This window comes from Ixodes scapularis, unplaced genomic scaffold (genome assembly GCF_016920785.2).
Source record: "Ixodes scapularis isolate PalLabHiFi unplaced genomic scaffold, ASM1692078v2 PGA_scaffold7__128_contigs__length_106722199, whole genome shotgun sequence".
Taxonomy (NCBI): domain Eukaryota; kingdom Metazoa; phylum Arthropoda; class Arachnida; order Ixodida; family Ixodidae; genus Ixodes; species Ixodes scapularis.
In genome coordinates this window covers 23,509,813-23,525,280 of record NW_024609882.1, presented here as the reverse complement: position 1 = coordinate 23,525,280, position 15,468 = coordinate 23,509,813, and positions in this window count along the sequence as shown.

The following is a 15,468-nucleotide window of genomic DNA, read 5'->3' as shown; positions in this document are numbered from 1 at the left end:
ACCGACGCCAGTAACACCGGACTGGGTGCGGTACTAGTCCAAGTGCAGGACGGTGCAGAGCGAGTATTCGCATACGCAAGTCGGACGCTGTCTAACGCGGAAACGAACTATTCAACGACTGAAAAGGAGTGCCTCGCTGTCGTCTGGGCAATAACAAAGTTTCGCCCATATCTGTATGGAAGTCCTTTTCGCGTGGTCACAGACCACCACTCGCTCTGCTGGCTGGCGAATCTGAAATACCCCTCCGGACGCCTCGCGCGGTGGAGCCTACGACTGCAGGAGTTCGACATGACCGTGGTGTACAAGTCCGGCCGGAAGCACAATGATGCCGACTGCCTGTCGAGGGCCCCAGTCGAGGCCGGTCCTTCCTGCACCAAAGAGGACGACGATGAGTGTTTCCTCGGCGCTCTGGATGTCAGCGACATGGCAGCACTCCAGCGAGACGACCCTGAGCTGCGAGCACTCATCGAGCACCTAGAGGGACAAGGAAGCGCCGTTCCGCGTAGTTTTGTACGAACACTGCCAACCTTCTCCATCCGACAAGGTGTGCTCTACAAGGAGAACTTTAGCGACAACAGCACGGCGTGGCTGTTGGTGGTTATTCCAGTCTTCAAGAAGAAATTTTTCAAGCCTGCCACGATGACCCGACGGCGGGACACCTTAGTTACAGCAGGACTCTTGCCAGGATACGCGAAAAGTACTACTGGCCCAAGCTTGCGAAGACTGTGCACCACTACACCCGATCTTGCCACGAATGTCAACGACGGAAGAAGCCACCGACGAGACCGGCAGGACTTCTTCAGCCTATTGCGCCGCCATCTGCCCCATTCCAGCAAATCGGTATGGATTTACTCGGACCTTTCCCACCGTCGACGCAAGGAAATCGATGGATCATCGTCGCAACCGATTATCTCCCGCGGTACGCCGAGACCAAAGCCCTTCCATCAGGAACGGCTGTTGAAGTCGCTAAGTTTTTCATCGAGTCCATCGTCCTCCGGCACGGCGCTCCCGAAGTACTGATCTCAGACCGTGGATCATCATTCATGGCCCAGCTGACGCAGGAAGTCCTTCGTCTCAGCCACACCAGCCATCGTCGCACCACGGCGTACCACCCGCAGACCAACGGGCTAACGGAGAGACTCAACAAGACCATCCCCGACATGTTCTCCATGTACGTCGACGTGGAGCACAAGACATGGGACGAGGTGTTACCGTACGTCACATTTGCTTATAACACGGCCGTACAAGAGACCACCGGAGTGACACCCTTTCATCTGGTGCATGGGCGCAAGGTAACGACAATGCTGGACGCTATGTTACCCCACGAACCGGCAGCCGACGCAAGCGACGATGCCCAGGTGGTTGCCCAAAGGGCAGAAGAAGTCCGTCAGCTCGCCAGACTCCGGATTAAGGCTCAACAACGTGTCGACACTGGCCGCTACAACCTGCGTCGTCGGGACATCCACTTCCAGCCCGGAGAGAGGGTGTGGGTATGGACACCGATCCGCCGCCGTGGTCTCAGCGAGAAACTCCTGAAGCGCTACTTTGGACCCTACAAAGTGCTTCGTCGACTCGGGGATCTGAACTACGAGGTGATGCCCGACGGAACACGGACTTCCTCACGCCGCCCTCCACGACCGGAAGTCGTCCACGTCGTGCGACTGAAGCCGTACTACGCTCGATAGGACTGTGGACCCTAGGTGTTCCAAATGACTCTTTAGTTTACCGTCCTTTTTATTTGCTTTGTTTTGTTTTTGGGTTGCATCGGGACGATGCACTTTTTTAAAGGGGGGAGTAATGCCGCGCGCGCAGCTGGCCAAGTAGGCAGCGCGCGCGTGGCCTAACGGTTATCGCGCTTGCTTTCCAAGCTGAAAGCCAGGGTTCGATTCCTGGCTGCGGAGGCACATTTTTTGTTGACTCTGTAAAGTAATGTTCTGGTAAATTCGAGAACCGTGTTGCTTGTTCGAGGTCGGAATGTTCTACACGCCGAACCTTCCACGCCGATTATTCCAGAAGCCCACACGTGTACATAAGGGGCTCCGCGTGGCCATCTGCAGTCAGTCTCGCCCCAGGGAGTTCCCGCGATAAGGGAATCGTGTCTTCGGCCAGGTTAAAGAAACAGGGCATCACAGAAAGCTTAAACTCCATGAGAATGTAGACCAAGCGGTTGGAATAGAACTTGAGATGTTGTTATTTGAATTAAAATATAATTGAGAAAACCAAATGTATTTATAAGCCGACGTCCACCTAAGCCTAATATCGTAAAAATAAGAAATTATATTATAAACGCTTGTGGGATTTATATAGATGAAACCCACTTGTCAGCAAGTAATGCAAAATGGTTTACTTTCTTTCTGACAAGTTTGTTTCACTGAAATGTATGCCACAGCTAGGCGCCTACAATGTTATGTCGTTGTTTTGTTGACAAAATTAGGGTTATGCGGTTGGCGACTGATAGAAACGTTTTGTTTTCCTCAATTATCTTTTGATCTTGGTAACATCATGTTCTCAAACTTCCATTTTTTAACCCAGCCGTCACATTATCACGGAGTTTGAACATTCCGTGGATAATAGTTTATTCACCCAGGTCGGAAACCACGCTTCTTTTTTTTTGAAACTCCCCGTACTATAACTGGCAGAAATACTTTAACGATTGGACATCGTATACAAGGCACTAAGGAAATATTGTTTTGGACATTAGCAATAATACGGATGAAAAATTGGTTCCTCGAAAATATTATTTTTTTCTTCAATATTATTTTGTGCTTGCAGCGTGAAAGGAAGCCTGGGAGTTGGGCTACAAATAGGAGTTCAAACTCTCGATGATTGGTGTTAATTGGCCAGGAACAAAAAGTAGGCAAAGGCACCAGCTACTGGGGTGAGGTGACATCACATTTGAGGTGACATCACAAACAAAAAAGAGGCGAAGGCGGAAGGAGCTGGGGCGAGGCCCAACACGGACGACACCATGGCTCAAGTGTGTTGACAGACACCGTCTCCGGGCCGCGAACTTTAGTCTCGTACTTTAAAATACTGATTTTTGCTCTTGTCAAGTCACGGTGGATACCAGGGAGGCTCAAGAACGAAGGCTACAAAAAGGGGAAAAACGAAATAAAAATAAAAGGTGAGTTTCACTTCAGTGCGCCCGTAGAAAGGCACTAAAAATCAACCAAGGTTTCGAAGAGCCAGACGGCGATCGAGGCAAAGCGCGTCTCGTGCCTAAGCCGGAGACTTGAGCTCAGTTGACAGGTGATCGAAACAGCAGAGAAAGCGAGCGAGGGATTAGCATCGTAACGAGAGCTTCCTCCAAGCTGCGAATTTCTTCAGGCACCGCGTGCTATTAAACGGAAGCGCAGGCTTACCATGTACGCGACGGACAATGGGTAAAGGCGTTCATTCTGAGAAAGTTCCGCTAACAGAAAGTTCCAATATGACATTCAAAAGAATATTGCGGATAGTTGGTTTTAGATAGCTGTGCTTGTTAAAATGCAGAACTGAGCGACACTTTTTTTTTCGATAAATTTTGGATTCATTATGATCACACGATTTGTGATTATGTTGGTGTAGACGCTGAGAGCTTTAAAGATGCCGGAGGTGACGAGTTCGCGTTGTTTTATTATTCCTCTGCAGCAAGGGTGTGGCATTAGCCCATAAGAACACCAGAGAACGAACCCCCCCCCCCCCCCCTCCAAAAAAAACAAAAGAAAAACGCGGACATATTAAATCGTGCTCCGCGTTTCTTAAGATAACTGTGACTGTAGACACGACCATGTTCTTGTCACCAACGCCTTCTCTGTCTTTACAAGTTTGAGTGAATGATAATCCCTTGCGGGTTTAATTTAACGCGCGTATAAAGTTCCGGTCAGCTCAAGCAATGCCTATCTTTAGAAGCAGTGGTGTGTCGCCGATACGACGACACTCGCGCAAAAAGCGAAGAGCGCGTATGCGGCGAAGGCGTTAGAGACGCAAAGATGGATCTTCTAGTCTTTGGATTATTTGCACTTGCGATGGAACGAGCGCAATTTCGCCACGAACGCTGCAATCTGGGAACGTCTTCGGCCTAACATGAAGGAATGAAAATGAGAATATCTCCTATTCTTTATCTAAGTTAGAAGCATAATTATCAAAAGGGAACACGCAGTGTCCGACATCAAAAGCGACAAAAAGAAAAAAAAAAGAGAGCGAGAGCGAGCAAGAGAGAGAGAGAGAGGGAGAAAGAAATCCGTATTTCAAATCTCTGGTCACGTAACAATAAAGAGTGTTTTCTACGGCTTTTGATTCTTAGAGGTTTCCCGCTGACAAATGTTTAGAAAAGACAGCGCCGCCCTCTATTTTGTGTCAGCTGCTATTGTGATGTGCAAACTCAAGATGCCTTTCAAGTTTTGTTTCTTGTTATTTCAGCTCATTTTACTTGCTTGCATTTTAGCATCTTATATATATATATATATATATATATATATATATATATATATAAAGATATATTGGAAATCTAGATGTTGCAAGCGGGGCCATTCGTTCAATAAGTGGAGCGTTTTCCCGGCTCCTTGAAATTTTTTGTTCAGCTACATGAAAGAAAAATATATGAAGACTATATAAAAGACAACTAAAAATCCTATACACTTCCAACAGCACAAAAGTGACGTAGCATTATATTACCCAAAGTCCATACAACAAAACAGTATATGCTACCATGGTATCGCACTTTGGGCGTCAGGTTTCCTAGAAGCCACGAGTCTACACGAGCTGAAGTGGCGAAGCAGCACGAAGACTATCAAGCGATACATCTTCAAATTAATTTGTTTTTGCGAAAGCCAGTGTGGCAAAAAAAAAATGATAAGGAAATGTGCACTATATCCTCATCCGTTAAAACGAACGTGTCTCTTATTTAAATTTGCTCTTCGTCTTGCCTTTCCGCGAACAATGCACTCAATACGAGTATTTTTAAATCTCGGGAACTTGACGTTCGAAACCGCCATATTTTACGGGATTGCCAACGGGACCGGGAACAACCCTTCATCAGCTAAAAGATTGAACGTGGCTCAGAGGGAGCAATATTTTATGTATAAGTACTTACATAGTCTATTGAGGCAGCGAGTATATATTGCCTGTGTTACCGTGCCTGTCACTGAGGTCTGAGACAGCTAGCTGCAGTGTGTATCATTTATCTCTACGAATGGTAAAAATATTCTCCGAAGTCAGATAAAAAAAGAAGATATTGAGCAACGCTAAACGGGAGACGAATGTTCGCAAACAACACGACTTGACGTGAAAGTGACGTATTGCGATAGGAGGCTGTAACTAATTTTTGGCGAAACTATGAGACTATGGTTGCATGCATGGGTAAAAATATATAGATATAAACTTTTTGGTGTTTTATATATAATTAGCATAAAAAACAGGAGAATATTTGACAAGTTACAAACTTGCCCTGAAGCTATAACACACATCGGAGGAATATAAAAAAAAAAAAAAAATTCTCCAACCACAAAACCGTAAAAAGTAGTCCCGTGGTTTCGAAGCTTACTTGAATCCTTCTTCAGAGGTAGCTATAGGTCGTATGGGACAGTCACAGCTTCAACCTCTTTGTCTTTGTGAATGAGGAAACAATATTTCCTCTTCTTAAAGGGGCACTGACACCCCAAAGGTCGTATTTATTTTTATTGTCTAAAACGATGCAAGTTGCAGTCATAGACACGCAAAAAAAAACGCATCGCGAAAAAAAATTTTCCCGCGCGCACGCGCGCCTTTTTATTTTTGGCGTTTGATTTTCCCGCCTCTCGCCTCCTCGCTTCTTTTGATCGGTGACGTCAAAAATCAGGAAATTTAGAAGCTTTGTAGGCGACATCTCTATAACATTTAATGACGGCAATCGTAAAACATGTTTTTTAACGCAATTGCGAACGCACTACGGCCCTTCTTTTTGAAATACCAAAAATCGGGAGTTCGTTGTGGTGCCCTCTCCTGGATTTGTATCCTCCAACGGAAAACAGGCGACACCGCTCAAAACCGGTCCGCCGCAACGCCGCCGCGGTCGCCGCTCACTCCTTTCCTCCTCGCTTTGGGTCGCCATGGCAACAGCAGGGAGTGATGAAAGAAAGTCGACTCTCAGGTCGCCGCGATTTTTGACGTCAAGGCACCGGCGCCGATCGCGCGGGAACTTCGAATTCGGCATTTGGAAATTGTTTTTTTACTTCACAAATACTGAATTCCCAAATTTCAAATTTTGAGGGTAATGTCCCGGCATCGTTATCAATCGTTTCGGATAATAAAAAAAAATATGATTTTGATGTGTCAGTGCCCCTTTAAATACCTGGTGTTTCGGACACGTGACGTAGGCCTTGCGCGTACACACGCGGTAAGGCAACTAGGGATTAGTTTATGTTTTCTGGCGTCTGTTGGATTTGTCAAGATTCCAAGAAAGCCTTTTTAGGAAATTCGGCTCCGGGTCAATCACGTGCGCGTGAGCGAAGTCAATCGGATGGTCACGCGCTTTGCAGTGTTCAGCAACTGCGCTGCGTTCAAGATCAAAGTTAAGCACGTCGTTCTTGTGCTGGCGCACTCTTTCGTGAAAGTTTTTTTCTCTCACGGATGTAGGTGGCTGGGAACTCTTTGCATGTGGTCTTGTATACCACGCCTTGTGCTCTTTATTTTGGTAATCGGTCTTTGGGTCTTGGCATTAACCGTCCCAGTGTGGACACAGCTTCTGGGCCACTTGAATGCCTTATTTTCGCAATGCGAGTGCCAGTGCTTCCCTGGTCACTTTCACTTAGGGGATACTGATGCGCGCAATGGGACGGGGCTGCGTTGCTCCTGATGACTTCTGGTCTTGGATAGAATGTTCTACGCGCCGAATCTTTAGGCAGGCTGTTCCAGAAGCTCGCGCGTGTACAAAAGGGGCTCCGCGTAGCAAGCCAAAGTCAGTCTCGCCCAGCGCTCGATCCTGCTGTCACGCCGACTTCGACGCCCGCGACGTTCTGTTGTTATCTCCTATTCCCTTTTTGCTTTGGGCACAAATTCGCCCCATCAAACTTTATTTGTTCATGTTTATTTATGGTTCTTTTGGTCACAATCCGTGACTATACATCATGTTTCTCAGGAAACTCTTTAACCTCCTTAATTGACTTGTTGGATTTCATTTGAAGGTAATTTATTCCAGAATACCCTCTTTCCAGATCCTAACGCTTTTTATGTCCATTATATTTATTTAGAAGTACATTTATAGCCGTTGAGTTTCGTTTTTAATATATTTCTCTCTAGCAAGATATTTAGTTGACGTTATGAAACATTTTCTCTATACCTAACCTCAACCTGAAAATTTTCACTTGTTTTATATAGGTTCAAAAGTTCTCAATAAAACTTGTAAGAAATTAAATATAATTATTTTATTTCATGTACGTTCAGAGTTTGTTTAATTGCATCAACTAGTAAAATACTTAACGTCAAACCAGCTAAGGAAAGAAATACAATTGCAGTTAATCCACTTCCTGAAGAGTCAATCTTAGTGAAAGTGAGAAATCCACCTAAAGTCTGATAATAATGATAGGCTCTTCTTAATACGCACACTTTCTTTCCCAGTTCTTTTATATATTAGTAGGACTAAAATACCTAATTAATCAATGTTTTATTATTATGTCCTGAATCTGATGAAAACTTTTATATAATTGCACATTGTATTTTACCCCCAGACAATTTAAGATACAGTGATCACAATAATGACCACATAAAAAGGAGCTTATACTTGAATCTGTGATGAATTCTAGAGTATGTCTGTATAACTTGTTCTCAGATACTTTAATATTTCTCAGCAGGGGGTAGACAGCAACTATAAAAGAATTCAATATATTTTGGGCCGTTAAAATAAAGAACCCCATGAAGTTCCAGAGGATGGAAAATTATGTTTAGTTATCACACCGAACTTCTTTATTTGTTTAGACGACGTATGTTTTGGAAACACACCACTAAATCCTGGTTTCCGTTTAAGTATCTGAATAATATCTCTAGGGCCTTAGTGTTGACTTTATTAGTTCTTTTTACAAATTATCCTAACACCGTGGCCAGCAGTTTTCTCAAGAGCTTTCGCAACTCCAGCCATTGCGGCTGCTGTTAAGGCCCCTTTGACAACGATGGTAGGACTCAGGATGCTAAGGCTACTAAGGCCCCAAAGACTGGCAAGAATCCACTTTCTAAGGTATTTCGATTTCTTAACTGTGTTTTACTTAACTTTATGCCCACGACTTACCCTTTTTTTAGTTTCTGAATTTAAGTGCAAGTAAGAAATAATCCAGAATTTCTAGGATTGGCTCTTGGATCAATTCGTATTTTTCATTCTTCTTCTTTTTTAATTAAGTTTTTAAGCTTCTTTTTTTGACCTTCTAATAGGTGTACTGGGTATAGGATATACATTTATATGATATAAAAATATTACATTTCGGCAAACAGGAGACTTGTACATCATACACATTCTTTACCTTGTAGCCGGAGTACCTCGAAGTTTAACATGTACCTGAATGAGATATGTGTGAGCATTTTCGAATAAATTTGTAGGCATATTTGTAACATCGAAACAAAGTATTGGGATAGAGACTTGCAAATGTTCCTTTAGTTACAAGTTTCCTGGTATCTATGTCTACAGTTTTAAATCCAGCTTCCAAGAATGCATTATGGGCATCATCAATAGCAAAATTGGATGGTATGAAGTCACAATAATTTGGAAAGAATCTATGGGAGTTTACTTCTGCATTTATAGTTTCCACGTACCGCGAGCGGTAGGTCTTATTTGAAGGTGCGTTGGAGCACACTTCAGAACAGGGTAGCATCCCACCAGTCCAGGAACACGTGCTCCACGGTCTCCGGTCTCTTGCACAAAAAACAATCCTGGCCCCATGGTACAAACATGGCCTTTTCGGCTAACCATGTATTTACTGACAACGCGTTGGGGTGAAGTTATGAAAGAAAAAGAGTTTTTACAAATATGGGAGTTAGATTTCTTTTAACGCTGGAAAGCACATCACAGTCCGTATTATCAGAGAACAAAAGACGATCCTGTGGGATGTGAAACAGGCATTCAACAAGATCTCGCGTCAGACGCTTCTGCGTGAAAAAGCTTAAGTACTCTTTTGAAAATCGTACACTAAGAAATCGGTATGCACAAACATCTTTAAGGAAGCCCGTTACTTTGCCTTCACGTATGTCACACGTCAAAACAATCAACTCGGGTAGCTCTCTAAACAACCGTACTTGAACAACACTTCCCAAAAAAGTCTGCCTGGTCGCGCAAAAAGAAACACCGCGAAACCAGCTGTTCAATGACCAAATTCGACAAACTAAGTCCACTCTATTTCACGTGGCTAAAATGCTTATCTCGTCTAGTTCTTTTCCACGTAGACTTCCATATGTACACGGCCAACACACAGCACATGCGTGGGAAATGCACACGAGAGAAGTGCAGAATCTGCAACAGGTACCGAATCTTTGCAACGAAAAAAAAATTACGTGCCGTTGCCCGTGTGAATATAAGATCAATCCTGGCCAGCCCATTACGTGGCTTTAACACTCATCTCTTTTGTTTTGTTACGCCAAAGCGCGTTGATTTCACGGTAGTTGTTCAAATGCACTCCCAAGTATACACCGGGCTCTGTGGACCACTTAACAGTTTCAAACACACACGGAGACACGTTCTAGCAGCTTTGCCAGATCCCCAAGCATTTCGCCGAGTTCACAGCACAGGCCGTTTTGTTGCAGAATGCTTTAGTAAGCTGAAGAGCCACTGAGAAGCTGTATTTATTGCTACAAAATTCGTAACATCATCTGCGTACGCTAATATTTTAACATCACACACACTTAAAGGGAACCCATGGATGTTTTGATCCTTTATGACACTTGGGCTGGGGCTCAAAAAATATAGCGAACAACAACGAAAAGAATGGGCATTCTTGCCGGACAGAGGATAACACAGAAATACGCTTAGTTACCTGTTTGTTAATTACAAGAGTAGTAATGCAGTTACTAGACGCCCTATTTACCCCATCAACAAAAAAAAAAACAAAAAAAACATTACCTACGCCAGCATGGTTTAGAATGCAAAAAAAAAAAAATCATGGGGGACTCGATCAAAAATTTTTTTTAAAAATCGACTTGCAACAGATAAACTTCACGGAAATCAGCATCACAGAGTTCCAACACACTACGAGCAAAATAAATCCTTCTCATATTTATTTGCACGTCCATTGTTACCGCACGTTTGGTGTTCTCCCAGCACATCCCCAATCAGCGATCGCATTCTCCTCGGAAGCATTTTTATTAGAATCCTATAGTCAGCATTAATTAGTCTAATCGGACAGTAATTTCGCTACATTACGGAATATAATTGGGTCTTCACATCTGGGGATAAGAACTGTGTGTGTAAACAAAAACAAATGGGGGAAAACGTTTGTTTTCCTAACACTCGCGGTAGACTTGTAGCAAAATACAAGCTAAATCTTTTTTTATACTTTTTATAAAAGACAGCACACCAAGCATCAGGGTTGAGTGATCTTGCACTTTGCCATCGTCTTTTGGGGCGTCGTGACGCAGCAAACATTAATAGAATACAAGAAATGCACGCTCGATCATTCTAGGGTCACGCATCGCGGTATTCTGGTAATTAAGTTTGGTTATTTCGTCGGCGCGTGCGCGTTTCTTTTGTGTGGCTAACGCTCGTTTTGTCGGCGATTTATCTGCGAGAAACTTTTTTTTCCCGAAAACGTATTAATGCGCATCCGTAGTGCTCGGTATCTATAATCTGTAGTTTGTTCTTTATGTTATTAATGTCATCTATGAATAACCCTGGGGATATAACACTTCCAGAACAAGCTCCTTCAAAGTCGAGAGCAGCTGTTTTTTGCCTCTTTTTCTTTCTCGTATTTAAAAGTGATATATCTATTTATGGCCTCCATTTAACTGCTTGCTTAAATTCTTCTCTCCAGCGTTAACAACCCGCTCTATACACGAACTCAGCTCTGTTACGTCACGGCGCGGTCGTGGCGCGTCGGGCGCACTTCCGGTCTTTGGCTGTGGGCGGAAGTCACCGGAAGTCACCATGAGGAATGTGCATTCCTGTGCTATTTTAAAAGAAACCAGACAAAAACCTGCATTTTCGTCAAAACGCCTAGACTGGGGCTGTACCATAGGAGTCGGTCAAGGTCTGGAGGTCAATTTTCATGTGTTTTCTGCCAACTCGGTTCGTCCCAGAACGTGGATAGGTGCCGTGAAAAAGGAAAACCAGCCGCCGTCGGAACACGATTGCTTGTGCGGGAAGCAATCTGGGTTGAATTTATTGACACTTGAGATCGTCAGATTTATTTGCTTTGTTGCAACATGAACGCGGGAAAACGGCCAAGTTGTACTGACCAACTGCGGACTATGTGCAGTGCGTCTTTCCAAGTTCAAGCGGCCGCCGGGTAGTTCGAACTATCGTCTGCTCTTTCAAACGTTTCTGCTTTTTGTCGGCTGCTCGTTCAAACGACAGCGGCCCGTAGACCAAACGTTTTTTTTTCTTTTTTAAGATGTTTTCTTTTTGTCTTTTTTTTTTGTTTTTACCGCGGGCGTTGCTACGATCTGATGGACCCACTAAGGTATCACCGGCTATTGACGGGCTTAAAATGAAACGGAGTACAGATCGCAAGCATTTAGTGCTCAATTTGTGACGTCACGGACCGGAGGGCCTGCGCACAGCGCTTATTAGACGGAATCGCCGTGTCAGTGTTAGGTCGAGATTAACGTTACCGTTGATAGGACTCGAGTCCCAGTCAAACGCTGAAACAGCATTCGCCTGCAATCTGTGTCCCGGTGGCGCTGGCCTTCGCTAGGTGACGTCACAAATCCGGGACTTCAGCTCTGCCGTCGGAGAGACGTTGGACAGGGGCCGCGCTGACAGGGAAAATCTGATAATGCCGAGGGGATGCCGGTGACCGATATCGTCGCCCGTCACCACCGTCAAGTTGAAAGGACGTGTGAGCATTGAGCGTCGATGACACGGGTTCAGTCATCCCTACGCTAGGAAGGAAACGACGCCTTTGCTTTACACTATATTTGTATAAGAGTGATCTGGAAATATAAAGGCGGAGTTGATTAGCTGGCGTGAATTATTTGAAAGTGGTAACATCGTTATCATAAAAATAAAGGGAGTGCTCTTGTGAACATAGTCGGCTAAAATTTTGGCTGTGCGAGTCAACAGTGGCAAACTTCCGAGTAGGGATCCTTCGGCATGCAAAGCTACGAAACCGACTGCCACGTTGTGACTGTAGAATAAGCGGCAGTCTACTCCAACATTTCTTTTTTATTGTTTTTGACAGCTTTACGTATTTGCAGTGGCGTACCAACGTGTTTTTGATTGGGGGGGATCGTCAACGTCAACGACGATTGCATCTTCACCGATAATGTACCAGTACACGTCGAACTTCTATGACGAACCCTGAATGTCCTTTGTAACCTAGGACTACGGATCGACATCAGAAAGTGTATCTTCATCGCCAATACAATTCCCTTTCTTGGCGTAATGATTTCCCAAAATGAACTTGCCCAGTGGCGTACCAACTTGTTTTTGAGTGGGGGGGGGGGGGGGGAAACCAGACCCCCCCAACTTGTTATTGGGTGAGGGGGAAAATCATACTCCCCCCCCCCCCCCCCCCCCAAGAGCCGGGGGCAGTACCCTTGATATTCCTTGGGCGCCGCCGGCCAGTGTATGCCCTGCCCAGTGGCGGCTGTTTCGGGGGGCCAAAACGCATGCCTTGCCGCACCACTGTGAGAACTGGGGGGCAAGCACCCCCCTTACCCCCACCCCCCTCCCCCGGTCGGTACGCCCATGCGTATTTGGGGCACCTCCACCCAAGGCTTTCGTGCCGCCCCGGCCTGAACGGCGCTGGTCAAGTGTGATTGAAAGGTGAAGTAAGATTTTTGTGCACTTATTGCTCTTTTTTCTAGACTTCCCTCGCACCGCATCCCTGGTCCCTTTTCCCCCTTCTTTAATATAAAAGAATAACAAAAAAAACATTGAGATATTTTCTTGAGCATCCCACGCGACGCGACTGAAGACTGAACTGGTGGACAATGCGTGGACAATCGGGCATTGTTTTGACTTTCCGGCCGCGACGACCTTGGCGAGGGAGGACAGATGGGGGCCCCGAAACCTCTTAGAATCATGGTTTGTTCGCAGGGACACATCCGTGTGTAACGAAAACCGCGGCCCTCTCCACGAAGCTTATACGGACATTCTTTGATAAATAGCGTTGACTTGAGGTTTAACATTGCATTTGCTTTGTAACTACTGAAGATGCCTCCGGTATGGGAGGCGAAACGTCTAATGAAATTGTTTTTTCTGTTGTGTCAAGTCGGTTGTCTTATTTTCATTATGACATCTCCCTGCTTTTGGAGTGTTTTTGCGTCAGTAATGAAGTAACAGAATAGGATTGCTAACAAGTTTAGAAGTCTGTACTTTAAGATGAAGGTACGTATATCGACTCTAAATCTATGGATTCTCGGAGAAAAGCTCACCGAAAGAAAACGCACCGGAGAAGAGCTCACAGGATAAAGGTTCGCTGGAGAAATGCTCGCCCACTTTTGTGTGGGTGCGGAGAAATGATCACCAGTCATTTGACAAAACCGGAGAAAAGCTCACCTTGAATTGAATTTGTCTTCGCTCCGCCAGGTGGTACACTGCTCAAAACAGTTAGCGCGAAAACGAGACGAGACCACCACAATAATAGTTTACAGGGCAGCCTCTTAATTCTGAGAAAGAAAAAGAGCGAACATTTCGCTTAGGTTCACAGGTTGACAGCGTCGCACAGTGCACAAATTTAGAACCAGGACGGACTGCAGTAACTCTAGTTCCGCTTTCATATTCTTGTCGACTCATTTCGTTTGAGCGTTGCCATGTTTCATTCGGAATTTTCGGGGATGGAAGAAATATCACCTTTTTTATTTGCCGTCAAGGAAAGCTTAAAATTAAAAGCACATAACTTTTCTTTTTCTTCTCTTTTTTTTAATGAGGAAATGTCAAGTTTTGGAAATATAGTATCGATATACTATTTGAACGGTAATTCAATGTAATTTCGCAGGACCTAAGCATGAAATCGCCATCAGGACTGGTTATTATAGTTCCCCGGCAATTCTTTATTAGATGTATACTGACATTCTATTTGATTTCCGTCATACGACGATGACTTGTACGAGGTATACTTAAACGAAATTCTGCCGGTGAAGTGCAGAGTGACTTTAAGCAAACGAAGCATCCAAGCATGCTTTAGTTGAGTGGACGTAGTATTTCCCTTAAGTGAACGCTCAGTTGTTTTTTTTTTCCTTTTTGGGAGCTTTTTTTCGCCGCAAATATTTACGCAGAAAGAAATTGTCTGCAGGACTGCGACGTGTGTAAGAACCATGTGTGTTTGTTTTTTCATGTGATGAGCACCCACTCATCTTTGCGCTTTTCACGTGCTTTCTTTTAACACTGTGAAATAAACATCGACATTAAAAGATCAATTCACCTGAAAGTGGTCGAAACTCCAACTTTAACGTGAATATAATGCCTCCGCGTTGCTTTGCACAAAACACATAGTAGTAAACGCGTGCGAAACTTTTTTTAATGCAAACATCCTTTTCATACTATACTCATTTTGATAAAGTGACGGTATTAAACAAAAACAAACAAAACAACCTTACTCCGTTTTGAGTTTTATTTTTTCTGTACCTTCCATGATGTCCATTCAAACGTGCATCTGAAATGAAGACGAAAAAGAAAAAGTGAGGAAAGGAAAGCGAACAGCCTGTCCACCGATCCCAACATCGTAATTCTTCGGGCAGCACAAAAGAATTCCCCTTGTCGTGCGCCATTTATGTGGGCTCGTCGCAGAACAGAGGAGTGGTATAGAAAACGACAGGGAAGCAGCTCGCTTACTCGAGCAACGCATCGGTCGTTGAGTAAAGGCCGGTGCTCCTCCTCGTCTACTAATTTCTTTCTCCTTTTCTTTTTTTCTTTTGTTCCTCGCCCGCATTGCCTCAGGCTGTTCTCCTTTCGTGTCCCTTGGCGAATATGGCGAGAGCGAGGCGAAGCGATTCGGGAGTCTAGACGGACTTATTGTTCCTGCCGGGTCGGAGGCGGAAATGATGGAGTAACATTCGCGAAGGTTAGTGCGCGATACGATAGCCATGTCAGTTTGGAGAATTTACCATCATGTTTGCTCGGTTTGAGATGCTTTCATTCTAGAAACTTTATATTCAACCTTGTGTACTTACGCGAACAAAAAATCATATTAAGTTTTTATGTTATCTGGTAACTGCAAAATTTTAAAAAATTCTCGAAATTTGCCTAAAGGCCCGTTCACACACTTGTGACCTCTTAGAACCCGGGCGCCTTAAAAACTCTAAATATCTCTTACAACGAGAGGACACACGGGCGCCGTCTATTGGGTAGCAGAGTAAACTTGGCGTTCCGGC